Here is a 13,316-nt window from a genome sequence, read left to right on the forward strand (position 1 = left end):
TGCAGGGGTAGCGGTAAAGTGCTATGGAAATCCTGGCTACATCTTATTGATAAAATATAGCCAGTTGCTGCCAAGCTGAAGTGGGCAAATGGATAATTCAAGGATGCACTAGAGTACTTGACATTGGCTGCCGCTGCAGACAGTGAGGAGGGACCATAGTGGATGGACTTCACTGGCCTTCAGACATTTTGTGCAAAATCATCAGAAGCTCTAGGGGACAGAAAGGCAGAGCCACAGCACTGATATGACCCATAAATGCCAGCCAGGGACACCAAACAGGCAGGCCACAGTCAACTATTTTCATCATCTGTGTGCTAAATACCACTCAGTGTGGGACAAGCACTATGGTGAGACAGTAGGTTATTCTTACTGGAGCAGGATGCTGTCCACACACAGCAGGCCAGACCCTGATTAGGCAAGACCTAATCTCAAGTAAGACCCTGAGATAAGATAGTAAGCAACTCCACACTCATTTTGGGCAGTAACTAAAGAATGTATATGTATTTGTGTTTTTTAAATTTTATTTTAATATATTTATGTTCTGTGTGTGTTATATATTCTATGTTGTATTTATGTCTGTATATACAGTCCTGGGTGTTCTTTAGAAGGAATGATGCTAAAGCTGAAACTCCAGTACTTTGGCCACCTCTTGCGAAGAGTTGACTCATTGGAAAAGACTCTGATGCTGGGAGGGATTGGGGGCAGGAAGAGAAGGGGACGACAGAGGATGAGATGGCTGGATGGCATCACCGACTCAGTGTACATGAGTTTGAGTGAACTCCGGGAGTTGGTGATGGACAGGGAGGCCTGGCGTGCTGCAATTCATGGGGTCGCGAAGAGTCAGACATGACTGAGCGACTGAACTGAACTGATACATGTGTGTGCACTCAGTTGGTTCAGTCATGTCTGACTCTGCGACCCCATGAACTATATGTAGCCTGCCAGGCACCTCTGTCCATGGGATTTTCTGGGGAAGAATACTGGAGTGGGTTGCCAAGCCTTCCTCCAGGGGATCTTCCAGACATAGGGATCAAACCCTGTCTCCTGTATTACAGACAGATTCTATGCCACTGAGCCACTGGCTAAGCCCCCACATACATATGTAAATACACATGCATAAATATATGAAAGTGTTAGTTGCTCAGTCACTTCCAACTCTTCACGACCCCATGGACTGACCCAGCCTGCCGGGCTTCTCTGTCCCTGGGATTCTTCAGACAAAAATACTGGAGTGGGTAGCCATTCCCTTCTCCAGGGCATCTTCCCAACCCAGGGATCGAACCCAGGTTTCCTGCATTGCAGGCAGAGTCTTTACCATCTGAGCCCCCATACACACACACACACACAAACACACACACAGTTATACATACACATATATAAATACACGTACATCTATTTTTTAAAAAACCACCTATTGCCCTCCTCATCTGCTTGCTGACTGAATCTATTCACTTGCAAAAAACCTTGTGATCATTGGGTTTAAAACCAAAAATCACTGTGTAAAAATACCTTTTTTAAAAGGTGCAAATATAATTTACTTCAAGTAGACAAAGACTTATAAGGACAGAGAAAATGCAGTTTACTTCAATTAGACAAAGACTCATAAGGACAGAGAGTTGAAATGATTTTTTAAATGTTTGGGTTGGGTTGGAGGATAAGCTTGTCCTGGCTGACTCCACTGGCATCTGAACTCCCTATTTCTGAATTCAAGGCCAGGGTTATTTGCCATTGCTGAGCTCAGGAGAGAAGTCCTGCACCATCAAGAGGGCTGGGCCTCAGCAGGTGCTTGCAGAGGCCGGGGGCCCCATCCTGTTCCCCCTACTTGCCAGCCTGGTTCCTGGGCTCCTCCTTAGATGAATGTAAATGCTGAATAAATCAATATTTTACATTAGATTAAATGTTTTACAAAGATAATTCCAGTGATCCCATAAAGTATGACTTAGAAGTGGGACAAGATTGGAGGTAGAAAGAACAGTTAAGAGGATATTACAGTGGGTACCTAGTAAATGCACAGTGGGGGTGGAACCTCTGGAAAAGTGTACCGGTGAGCCTCACTTGAGTATCAGTGGCTCTTAGGTATCAGGACAAGGCTTACTTGCCAAAGAGAAGAGAGTCTTCCACTTGCATGCCCAGCCTCCAGCTATAATTGAGAGTTTAATTTCTAGCTAGAGTAACAGTCCCCAAATCTCAGTGGCTTAACATAGTAAATGCTTCTTTATCCGAAGACCAGAAGTTTCCATGGATATGAGTGGATACAAATAGTTATGAGGGGGAACGGTAACTAGTTCCAGTTGCCAGAAGAAGTACGTCAGGCCTGCCAAGATAACAGATATAGAAATGCAGGTGTTTCATAGAAAAGACCAACTCATTTCAGTTGCTAAGAACTTCACAGTGAGGAGAATGATGTACAAGGCAAAGCAGTCTAAAATATGCTTGACATTTATTTATTTTTGAAATTTATTTATTTTTGACCATGCTGGGTCTTTGTTGCTGGGCTTGGGGTTTCTCTAGTTGCAGCGAGCAGGGGCTTCTCTTGTGCTGGCTTCTGTTGTTGCAGAACTTGGGCTCTAGGGTGGGCGGGCTTCAGTAGTTGTGGCTCCTGGGCTCTAGAGCACAGGCTCAGTAGTTGTGGGGCATGGGCTTAGTTGCTCTGCGGCATGTGGGATCTTCCTGACTCGGGGATTGCACCCGTGTTCCCTACATTGGCAGGCAGACTCTTTACCACTGAGCCACCAAGGAAGCCCTGACATTTATTTTTTGAAGTGTGTTTTGGGGACTTTGGAGGCTGCAGAGCCCAGTTTTTATTCTGGCTGCATGTTATACCTGGTTTTCTTCTGTCATCTGGTTAAGCTGCCATCATTGGCCAAGTCACCACTCTAGTGTGAAGACAGAATAGCAATGTAATAACATAATAAAAGTAAGTCAACACATGTGTATAGAGGTTCAGTTGAAAGAGGCAGAGCAGATGGTAGAACAGCTGGAGTTCACCCCATTAAAACGGAAAGTCATCTCTAGTTTGTTCTCCTCTTGTAGATCATCAGTGGCACGTATGGAATAGTCAGGCTTATTGCTGCTGCTCCTCTTTTCTGAAAGGAGAATATAGAAGGTTTAAAACTGGGAGATAGTTGACGGTTTACCTGGTCCAGCTGTCCCATTTCATGGGTAGGGAATCTGAGACACAAATGGCTTAAATAAATGCCCCAAATGACAGGCCAGTAAAATACACAGTTCTCGTCACCCGTCCCCATCCACTGTACAAATCCTCTGTCCGCCTCCTCCCCTTCCTCCTCCCCTTCCTCTCCCTCCCGTCCTTCCCCCTCCTCCCTCATTAAAATCATCTTAAGAAAACAACTTTGAATAAAATACATGATCTAGAAAGTAGTTACTCCTGTCAGCTCACAGCTCTGATAAGATTAGGGGTCTTACCTGTGGATCTTAGTATTCATCAGCAGACAGGTACTCCTGGGGGATCATCAGCAAGTCTAGAAATGAAGAGGTTCGCTGATGGCAGAACATTTTTCAGTCCAGTGCGTCCTCAGAGCAAACAGCCGTGGCATCACATGTTTCTGTGTCATTATTCATACTTGTGCTCTCAAAGCATTACAGGAAAACTGTGTGGCGTTTATGAGGCACTTTATCAACAGGCACACTGAAGAACCAAGATGTAAGAGAGTCCACAGGGAACTGATGGAGCAGGACGCTGCTCCTCACATCTGGCTGTTGTATGTGGGTCCTTAAAATCTGACCTAGAGCAGCGAACTGCCCTTCTTATTGAGTGATGGCGCACTTGATGCACACCATTACAGAATGTGGTATGACATTTCTTTCCTCCAGAAGTGACGGGGGGTGTGATGATCTGCGGGTAAAAGCAGTTTGTAGACGTAATTATGATGAGGAGCTAGTCACTTAACCTCTCTGACTTTTGTTTTGGTTCCCTCCCACCTCCCTTTGTAAAATTGAGGAATTGAAGTAGATGACCTCTAAGACCCTTTCTAGGTCAGACATTTTAAATCTGCAAACATAAAGTCAGCTGCCTCATATAAGGATTAAGTTTATAATTTTCCCTCATTAGCAATCTGTCCTACTCAGCCCAGAAAGGAGAGAACAGAGCTTTTGTTAGAGCTGTAGGCATCAGGAAAACCCAGATTCTTGATCCGAATCCCCTTTCTAAGAAGAGATTTTTTTCTGCTTTTCTATGTGGCCACAAATCCCTGTGCTTCTAACTTGCTGGCCAACTATTAATAATACTAATTTTAAATCAAATTAAAAATAAATGAGCCAGTTTTGGATTAGATACCCATACTAGAACTGACTTCACAGCTGTTTAGAAACATTCTTGGTTGTTAGTGAGAAAGAATCACATTACATTCATCTACACACCCCAGTTACTAAGACTCCTAGAAGAGATGTGGCAGGACAGGAAGTCTTGTCTTAAACATGAAATATCAAATCTCCTTAGGAAGATGAAGGGTATAAATCAGAATTTTTAATTGGAGCCTTTCTTTTGTGTATATAATAAGCATTTGTGGTAATGTTCATGGTTAATCAAGTCTGGCTGTTTTTATACAGGAAAGATTTTAGTTAGATTATTCTTAAAAAAATTTTTTTTAAATAAAGGGCATAATAGCCTTATAAAGAGGCAACATCTCTGTGTGAAAGAAGATGCTATCTCAGAACTAATTGCAAGTGTCAGCTGTGCAGAGCAAGAGTTATCTCAGATGGTTCCCTCATTCATTTCTTCCACCACAAATTTTTTGAGTGCAGAAATACTCTTGCATTCGGTGCAGATGTTGTAAATATAAAAAGAGATGGTGTGTGCGCTCAAGGAACTCACAGTCCCATAGGGAGACTCGCATGCACTGGGCACGCTCCATCCACCACGCAGACCCCAGGGATGGAGAAGATGCTGGGAGACCAAGAGTAACCACCCACCACCCAGGTGTTGGGGAGAGCTGCAGGGTCACTAAGAAGTAACATGTGGGCTTTGTCTTCCAGATGAATGGTTGACATTGGCAACAGAGATGTCAGGAATGGGTGCTTGTGCTGGCTATCTTTAGTTTGCCCCTGCAGGTCCCATCCTTCCCATCCTTTACCTTCTGTTGGGATGATGGGGCCAGCTGACCTGGGTGAACCCTCTTGACAGGTGTGGTGCCCTTTGGTTTTCAGTTGTGACCCATCAATGGGCAGCCCCAGCAGGAGCTTGGAGAACAGGAAGGTGAGGTCAGGGTATTGTATGCCCCTGGTCTCCTTCCTGAGAAGGCTGGTTGATTCTCAGTCTGAAATTAGACCAAAGGTCTCTGCTCCTCTCAAGTGGCTTCTACAGGGCCCTCTCCTTTTGGGTCGCAGTAAACACTCTCCTGTATGATGGGCACTATGTTATGCATTTTCCTTGGGCTTCTCTGCCCTTGTACTCCCCTTCCTGTGCAACCTTCTCTTTGTACATTGATTTAAATGTGCAACCTCTTCCCAGCTGGGACCCTGGCTGACACAGCATCAAAGACTGAGTGGCTAGACTGAGTGAAGATAAAAGGAGTGAAAATTTAGCCTCCGATTAAAATTAATTAATTAATTTAAAAACAATTGTATGAAGTCACCCTATAGGTCAGAGACGCTAGAAAATAAGGGACAGTTGGGGTGGGTGGAGGGCAGACAGGAGAAACACCAAAGGTTTATAATCTAGGACATCAGGATGAGCGAGGATTCTGAGGTTGCAAAGATCAGCCTGGCCGTGGCATGGAGGATAAATTAGAGAGTATTTTGCCATTCCCTAGTTGGCTCTCAACTTCTCCATCACCTGAGCAACCAATTTCCTGTAGGAAATTTCCTCTTTTGTAAATATTTGAAGTGTTTTCTTGTTAGACCCAGATGAATATAAGCATCTTAAAAAGCCCAGGCAATGAGATGACAAGCTGTGACATGTTCTCAGGGGGCTAACTTCTTACTGGCAAAGGGCCACAGGCTTCCCTCACATCAGAAGGCCGTTATTCTTTTTCATAAGGGTCAGTTCAATGCAGTGTTCTCACGTGGATTCCAGAGCAGGCTGCCTGGGCTTGAAAGCCTGCCTCAGTGGTTCCACTCAAGTTTTTCTATCTTTGTGAGCCTTGATTCCTCACAGGTAAAGTGAAGATGATAGTACCTAACTTATGGAGTTGTTTGTTACAAGCATTAAATGAGCTAATACTGTGTATATAAAATGATTTTAAAAGTGTCTGGTAGACGTTAAGTGCCGTGTAAATACTTGCTATTATTATTTGGGGATTTTGGGTTGGAGCAGGAAAGGCCGAGGTCTCTCTTCCTTTCAAATACCAGGTCATCCCTATATTAGAACAGTAGGTTTTGGCTGTCATTTCCTAAGGATGGCAGCTTTGGAAGTTGGAGCAAGCATGCACTGATGGACAGGGATGCTTGCTGTAAGACGAAATCATTTCCCAGGGGCAAGCAGTGGTTTTCATGTTCTCCAGCTGGCAGAAACTCCAAGGTCTGTTACTTGAAAAGATTTCACTGGTGCTGTGAGCAGGGCCATTATTTTCCAGTCTTAATTATCTCCTCTGCGGCAGGACACATTGCTCCAAAACTGAGCCCTACTGGTAGGCAGGGCAGCAGGAGAGAAAAATTGGAATGGGTACAAATCAGAAAGCACAGCCATTCAGCTGACCACCAACTCTGAAGGCAAATACAGCTGATTCCCCAGGGGAGCTAGAAAAGGGAAATGTCGCTTGAAGAAATAAAATTGTAATGACCACAGGGGGCATAAAGCATTCTATTAAAAGACTCAGGTCTGCATTGATAAAGATCATTGAGGACAACTATTTGAAATTTTCATTGCTCTCTGAGTGATTCATTCCACTTCCTGGGAGATTCAAGTCCCAGGGCACCAGGGAAATCTCAGTGCACAGAGTGTTGGTGAAAGCCCACAGTTCAGCTCACTACCCAACTTAACTCATTGCCTGCCTCCAGGCCCCATGTGTGTGATGTGTGTGCGTGTGTGTGTGTTTCATCCTTAAATCAATGCTCCATCCTCTTGGAATTAAACTCCTTTGACAGCCCAGCTGCAGTATCGATTAAACAGCTTCCTTTATAGAGTGGCTCAAGTTGTTTTGGGGAAAGTGAAAGTGTTAGTCACTCAGTCGTGTCCAACTCTTTGTGACCCCATGGACTGTAGCCCCCCGATTTTCTCTGTTCATGGGATTGTGCAGGCAAGAATACTGAAGTAGGTAGCCATTTCCTTCTCCAGAGGATCTTCCCAACCCAGGGATCGAACCCAGGTCTCCTGCACTGTAGGCAGATTCTTTACCATCTGAGCCACTAGGGAAGCCCAAGCCTCTCCCCAAAGCCAGGGATTACTTCTGAAGGCTGTTCTCCAGGGGTGGGGTCTCCCCTACGGGCTTGGTCATTCCAGAGCAGCCCCATTAGCTGGGCATGGTATATGCAGGTTTATGCTCATCGTGGGCAGGCTGGGAGTCATTGGATAGAATATGCAAGTTTCATCTAAAAGATGCAGGTTTCTCCACTGTGAAAAGACTCTGCGTAAGTGAACAAAATACCAAAACAAAATCAAAAAGAACAAAACAACCAAAACCCCTCTACTACTTACTGACGGCTCAGAATGTACCACTGCATATTGACCAGTCATTCAGATGCCCTTGAAAATGCTTTTAGAAAGCAACTCAGGGATTGTCTGGTGATCTGGTGGTTAAGACTCCACGCTTCCCATGCAGGTTCAACCCCTGGTCAGGGAGTAGGATTCCACATGCTATTTGGTGTGCCCAAAAGAAAAAATTAGTATCACTATTTAGAATTGGAAGAATATCTAAATTATTCTTTTGTAAATAGTCACATCATAAATCTCATAAGTGGTTCAGCAACAAAAAAGCAACCCAGAATTTAAACCAGTGTTACTTCATACTTACAAGGCATAAATAAAACTCTTCTTTCTCTAGGAAAGCTGAGGCCTAGCCATCTATTTACAAAGCTGTCTTAGAGATGTAGGGCTTCCCAGGTGGCTCAGTGGTTAAAGAATCCATCTGCAATGCAGGAGACGAGGGTTTGATCCCTGGGTCGGGAAAATCCCCTAGAGGAGGGCATGGCAACCCACTCCAGTATTCTTGCCTGGCGAATCCCATGGACAAGAGGAGCCTGGAGGGCTACAGCTAAGAGTCAGACATGACTGAAGTGACTGAGCATACATGCACATTAGGGAAAAAAAATCAGGAATTGTGGTTAGGATTGTGATGTTTTAAATGGCCATAAATTCTTTGCAAGTGCTCTTAACAAGAAGCAGATTCTTTCCCCTCCTCTGATTCTGGGCTAGTCTAGAGGGTTGCTTTGGCCAGCAGAATGCAGCATAAGGGAAGTTGTGAGACTTCTTGGTCTTGGCCTTGAGGAGCTTGTAGCTTCTGCTCTGACCTTCATGAATGGTACCTCCATGTGAAGATGTCTGAGCTGGCCTGCTATAGAGGCCACAGGGAAGAGAACCAAGACCCCCTAATGCACGATTACCAGGTAGGCGAGTGAGGCCAGCCTAGACCGATCAGTTCTGTCCACTACCAGCTGGCTGGAGCTGCACCAGTGACCCCAGGCTGAAGCTTCAGCAGAACGGCCAACCTCTTGTTGCTGATGTTTAGTCACTCAGTTGTGTCCTACTCTTTGCAATCTCATGGGCTGTAGCCCACCAGGCTCCTCTGTCCATGGGATTTCCCAGGTAAGAATACTGGAGTGAGTTGACATTTCCTTTTCTAGGGGATCATCCTGACCCAGGAATCGAACCCAGGTCTCCTGTGTCTCCTGTATTGGCAGGCAGATTCTTTACCACTGAGCCACCAGAGAAACCCATGCCTAGCCTGGATTCAGCCCACATGCTGACTTGCAGAGTCAGGAGCAAATAAGACAGCTGGTGTGTTAAGTCATTGAGTACTGAAGTGGTTACTCAGGAACAGATAACAGTCAGAGGATGTGTTTCTTATTTAGTGCTTGATTTTTCTGAGAAATAAATTTTAAAAAACCACCTTCAATTATAGAAAATAATCAGTGGAGTATTTACATTCATTAAATCTTATGGGCAATGTTAACAGAATTGAAGAAATTATTTAGGCAATATAAACAATCTGGATTGCCCATGCCAAAGGGTCTAACTCCCCAGACATCTCACTCTGATGTGTGCTCAGTTGCTCAGTCGTTTCTGACTCTTGCAGCCCCATGGACTGTAGTCCACCAGGCTCCTCTGTCCATGGGATTTTCCAGGTAAGAATGCTAGAGTGGGTACCATTTCCTCCTCCAGGGGATCTTCCTGACCCAGGGATCAAACCTGCATCCCCTACATTGGCAGACAGATTCTTTACCCCTAGTATCACCTGTGAAGCCCTCACCTTGACTGTCCACCTCCGTTTCTCAGAAGTAAATGTTTTTTATGAGAATTATCCATGAAACTGACAATTTCTGACTTTTCCTGGAACAGAGCAGCCATAGCCTTATTGGTCATCCATTATTGGGTTCACGAATATTCAGATCATAGGTTTATGTCCCCTTCTGTGCAGTAAGAATTTTGTTGTTGTTCAGTTGCTCACTTGGGTCTGACACTTTGTGACCCCATAGACTGCAGCACACCAGGCTTCCCTGTCCTTCACTATCTCTCAGAGTTTGCTTAAAATCATGTCCATTGAGTCAGTGATGCCACCCAACCATCTCACCCTGTTGCCTCCTCCTCTTTCCCACATAAGGGTCTTTACCAGTTGGCTCTTTGCATGAGGTGACAGAATATTGGAGCTGCAGCATCAGTCCTTCCAATAAGTATTCAGGGTTTATTGCCTTTGGGATTGACTGGTTTGATCTCCTTGCTGTCCAAGCATATGTCTTAGCATAGTCAGTGAAGCAGAAGTAGATGTATTTCTGGAATTCCCTTGCTTTTTCTGTGATCCAATGGATGTTGGCAGTTTGATCTCTGGTTCCTCTGCCTTTTCTATATCCAGCTTGTATGTCTGGAATTTCTCAGTTCATGTAGTGCTGAAGCCTAGTTTGAAGGATTTTGAGCATTACCTTGCAAGAATATAAAATGAGTACAGTTTTGCGGTAGTTTGAACATTCTTTGTGATTGCCCTTCGTTAAGATTGGAATGAAAACTGACCTTTTCCAGTCCTGTGGCCACTGCTGAGTTTTCCAAATTTGCTGACATATTGAGTGCAGCACTTTAACTGGATCATCTTTTAGGATTTAAAATAGCTTAGCTTTGTTCATAGTAACGCTTCCTAAGGCTCACTTGACTTCACACTCCAAGATGTCTGGCTCTAGGTGAATAATCACACCATCATGGTTATCTGGGCCATTAACACCTGTTTTGTACAGTTCTGTGTATTCTTGCCACCTCTTCTGCTTCTGTAAGTCCTTACCATTCTGTCCTTTGTTGTGCCCATCTTTGCATGAAATGTTCCCTTGTTACCTCTAATTTTCTTGAAGAGATCTCTAGTCTTTCCCATTCTGTTTCCCTCTATTTCTTGACATTTTTCACTTAGGAAGTCTTTCTTATCTCTCCTTGCTAATCTTTGGAACGCTACACTCAGATGGGTATATCTTTCTTATTCTCCTTTGCCTTTCGAGTGTCGTCTCAGCTATTTATAAGAACTCCTTGGACAGCCATTTTGCCTTTTTGCATTTCTTTTCCTTGAACATAGTTTAGATCACTGCCTCCTATACAGTGTTACAAACCTCTGTCCATAGTTCTTCAGGCATTCTGTCTATCTGATCTAATCCCTTGAATCTATTTGTCACTTCCACTGTATAAGGAATTTGATTTAGGTCATATCTGAATGGCCTAGAGGTTTTCCCTACTTTTTCTACTTTAAGTCTGACTTTTGCAATAAGGAGCTCGTGATCTGAGCTACAGTTAGCTCTCAGTCTTGTTTATGCTGACTCTCTAGAGCTTCTCCATCCTCAGCAGCAAAGAATATAATCAGTCTTATTTTGGTATTGACCATCCAGTGATGTCCATGTGTAGAGTCATCTCTTATGTTGTTGGAAGAGGGTATTTACTATGACTAGTACTGTTAGCCTTTGCCCTGCTTCATTTTGTACTCCAAGGCCAAACTTCCCTGTTACTCCAGATATCTCTTGACTTCCTACTTTTGTATTCTAGTCCTCTATGATGAAAAGGACATCTTTTTTTGGTGTTAGTTCCAGAAGGTCTTGTAGGTCTTCATAAAAACATTAAACTTAGCTTCTTCCCTGTTAGTGTTTGAGGCATAGACTTGGATTACTGTGATATTGAATAATGGATTGCCTTGGAAACGAACGGAGATCATTCTGTTGTTTTTGAGACTGTACCCAAGTACTGAATTTCAGACTCTTTTATTGACTTTGAGGGCTACTCATTTTCTTCTAAGGAATTCTTTCCCACAGTAGTAGATCTAACGGTCATCTGAATTAAATTCGCCTGTTCTGGTCCATTTTAGTTCACTGATTCCTAAAATGTTCAGGCTTGCCATCTCCTGTTTGACTACTTCCAGTTTTCCTTGATTCATAGACCTAACTTTCCAGGTTCCTAATTCTACCTAAGGCCTCCTTTACTTCATATTCCAGGATATCTGACTCTAGGTGAGTGGCCACACTATCATGGTTATCTGGGTCATTGATACCTTTTTGTACAGTTCTTTTGTGTATTCTTGCCACCTCTTCTTAATATCTTCTGCTTCTGTTAGGTCCATACCATTTATTTCCTTTACTGAGCCCATCTTTGCATGAAATGTTCCCTTGGTATCTCTAGTTTTCTTAATGAGATCTCTAGTCTTTCCCACTGTTTTCCTCTATTTCTTTGCATTGCTCACTTAAGGCTTTCTTATCTCTCCTTGCTATTCTTTGGAACTCTACGTTCAGATGGGTGTACTTTCCCTTTCTCCTTTGCCATTCACTTTGCTTCTTTCCTCAGCTGTTGGTTCTGACAAAATGTGGTCCACTGGAGAAAGGAATGGCAACCCACTTCATTATTCTTGCCTTGAAAACCCTGTGAATAGTAAAGAATTTAACCTTGCCTAAAAGAAGTCTGACCTTTTTCCTCAGTTAATGGGAGATGTGCTTCTGGAGATCAGTGGAGAAATAACTCCAGAAAGAATGATCTCCAGTGGCATACCTCCCATTAACTGAGGAAAAAGGCCAGACTTCTTTTAGGCAAGGTTAAATTCTTTACTATTTATAGGGTTTTCAAGGCAAGAATAATGAAGTGGGTTGCCACAGGCCTGGAAAAGGTCAGTTTTCATTCCAATCCCAAAGAAAGGCAATGCCAAAGATTGCTCAAACTACCGCACAATTGCACTCATCTCACATGCTAGTGAAGTAATGCTTGAAATTCTCCAAGCCGGGCTTCAGCAATACATGAACCGTGAACTTCCTGATGTTCAAGCTGGTTTAAGAAAAGGCAGAGGAACCAGAGATCAAATTGCCAACATATGCTGGATCATGGGAAAAGCAAGAGAGTTCCAAAAAAACATCTATTTCTGCTTTATTGACTATGCCAAAGCCTTTGACTGTGTGGATAAACTGTGGAAAATTCTGAAAGAGATGGGCATACCAGACTACCTGACCTGCCTCTTGAGAAACCTATATGCAAGTCAGGAAACAACAGTTAGAACTGGACATGGAACAACAGACTGGTTCCAAATAGGAAAAGGAGTACGTCAAGGCTATATATTTTCACCCTGCTTATTTAACTTATATTCAGAGTACATCTTGAGAAACGCTGGGCTGGCAGAAGCACAAACTGGTATCAGGATTGCTGGGAGAAATATCAACTACCTCAGATATGCAGATGACACCACCCTTATGGCAGAAAGTGAAGAGGAACAAAAGACCCTCTTGATGAAAGTGAAAGAGGAGAATGCAAAAGTTGGCTTAAAGCACAACATTCAGAAAGCTAAGATCATGGCATCCAGTCCCATCACTTCATGGGAAATAGATAGGGAAACAGTGGCTGACTTTATTTTTGGGGTTGCTCCAAAATCACTGCGGATGGTGACTGCAGCCATGAAATTAAAAGACGCTTACTCCTTGGAAGGAAAGTTATGACCAACCTAGACAGCATATTAAAAAGCAGAGACATTACTTTGCCAACAAAGGTCTGTCTAGTCAAGGCTATGGTTTTTCCTGTGGTCATGTATGGATATGAGTGTTATGTATGGACTATAAAGAAAGCTGAGCACCGAAGAATTGATGCTTTTGAACTATGCTGTTGGAGAAGACTCTTGAGAGTGCCTTGGACTGCAAGGAGATCCAACCAGTCCATCCTAAAGGAGATCAGTCCTGGATGTTCATGGGCAGGACTGATGTTGAAGCTG

At 43.6% G+C, this 13,316-nt stretch overlaps 2 long non-coding RNA genes across 2 annotated transcripts in view; one reads left to right on the plus strand and one right to left on the minus strand.

Annotated features, from left to right (window-relative positions):
• Positions 1 to 13,316, plus strand: part of LOC129650065 (uncharacterized) — a 52,294-nt gene that overhangs the window by 19,766 nt on the left and 19,212 nt on the right. The window lies entirely within an intron of this gene.
• On the minus strand, positions 1,962 to 4,879 carry LOC129650066 (uncharacterized). Its single transcript, XR_008713563.1, has 3 exons — positions 4,835 to 4,879; positions 3,427 to 3,856; positions 1,962 to 3,086 (listed from the first exon to the last, which is right to left on the minus strand). It is a non-coding gene; the product is annotated as an uncharacterized LOC129650066 (long non-coding RNA).

This window comes from Bubalus kerabau, chromosome 4 (assembly GCF_029407905.1).
Source record: "Bubalus kerabau isolate K-KA32 ecotype Philippines breed swamp buffalo chromosome 4, PCC_UOA_SB_1v2, whole genome shotgun sequence".
NCBI classification, from domain to species: domain Eukaryota; kingdom Metazoa; phylum Chordata; class Mammalia; order Artiodactyla; family Bovidae; genus Bubalus; species Bubalus kerabau.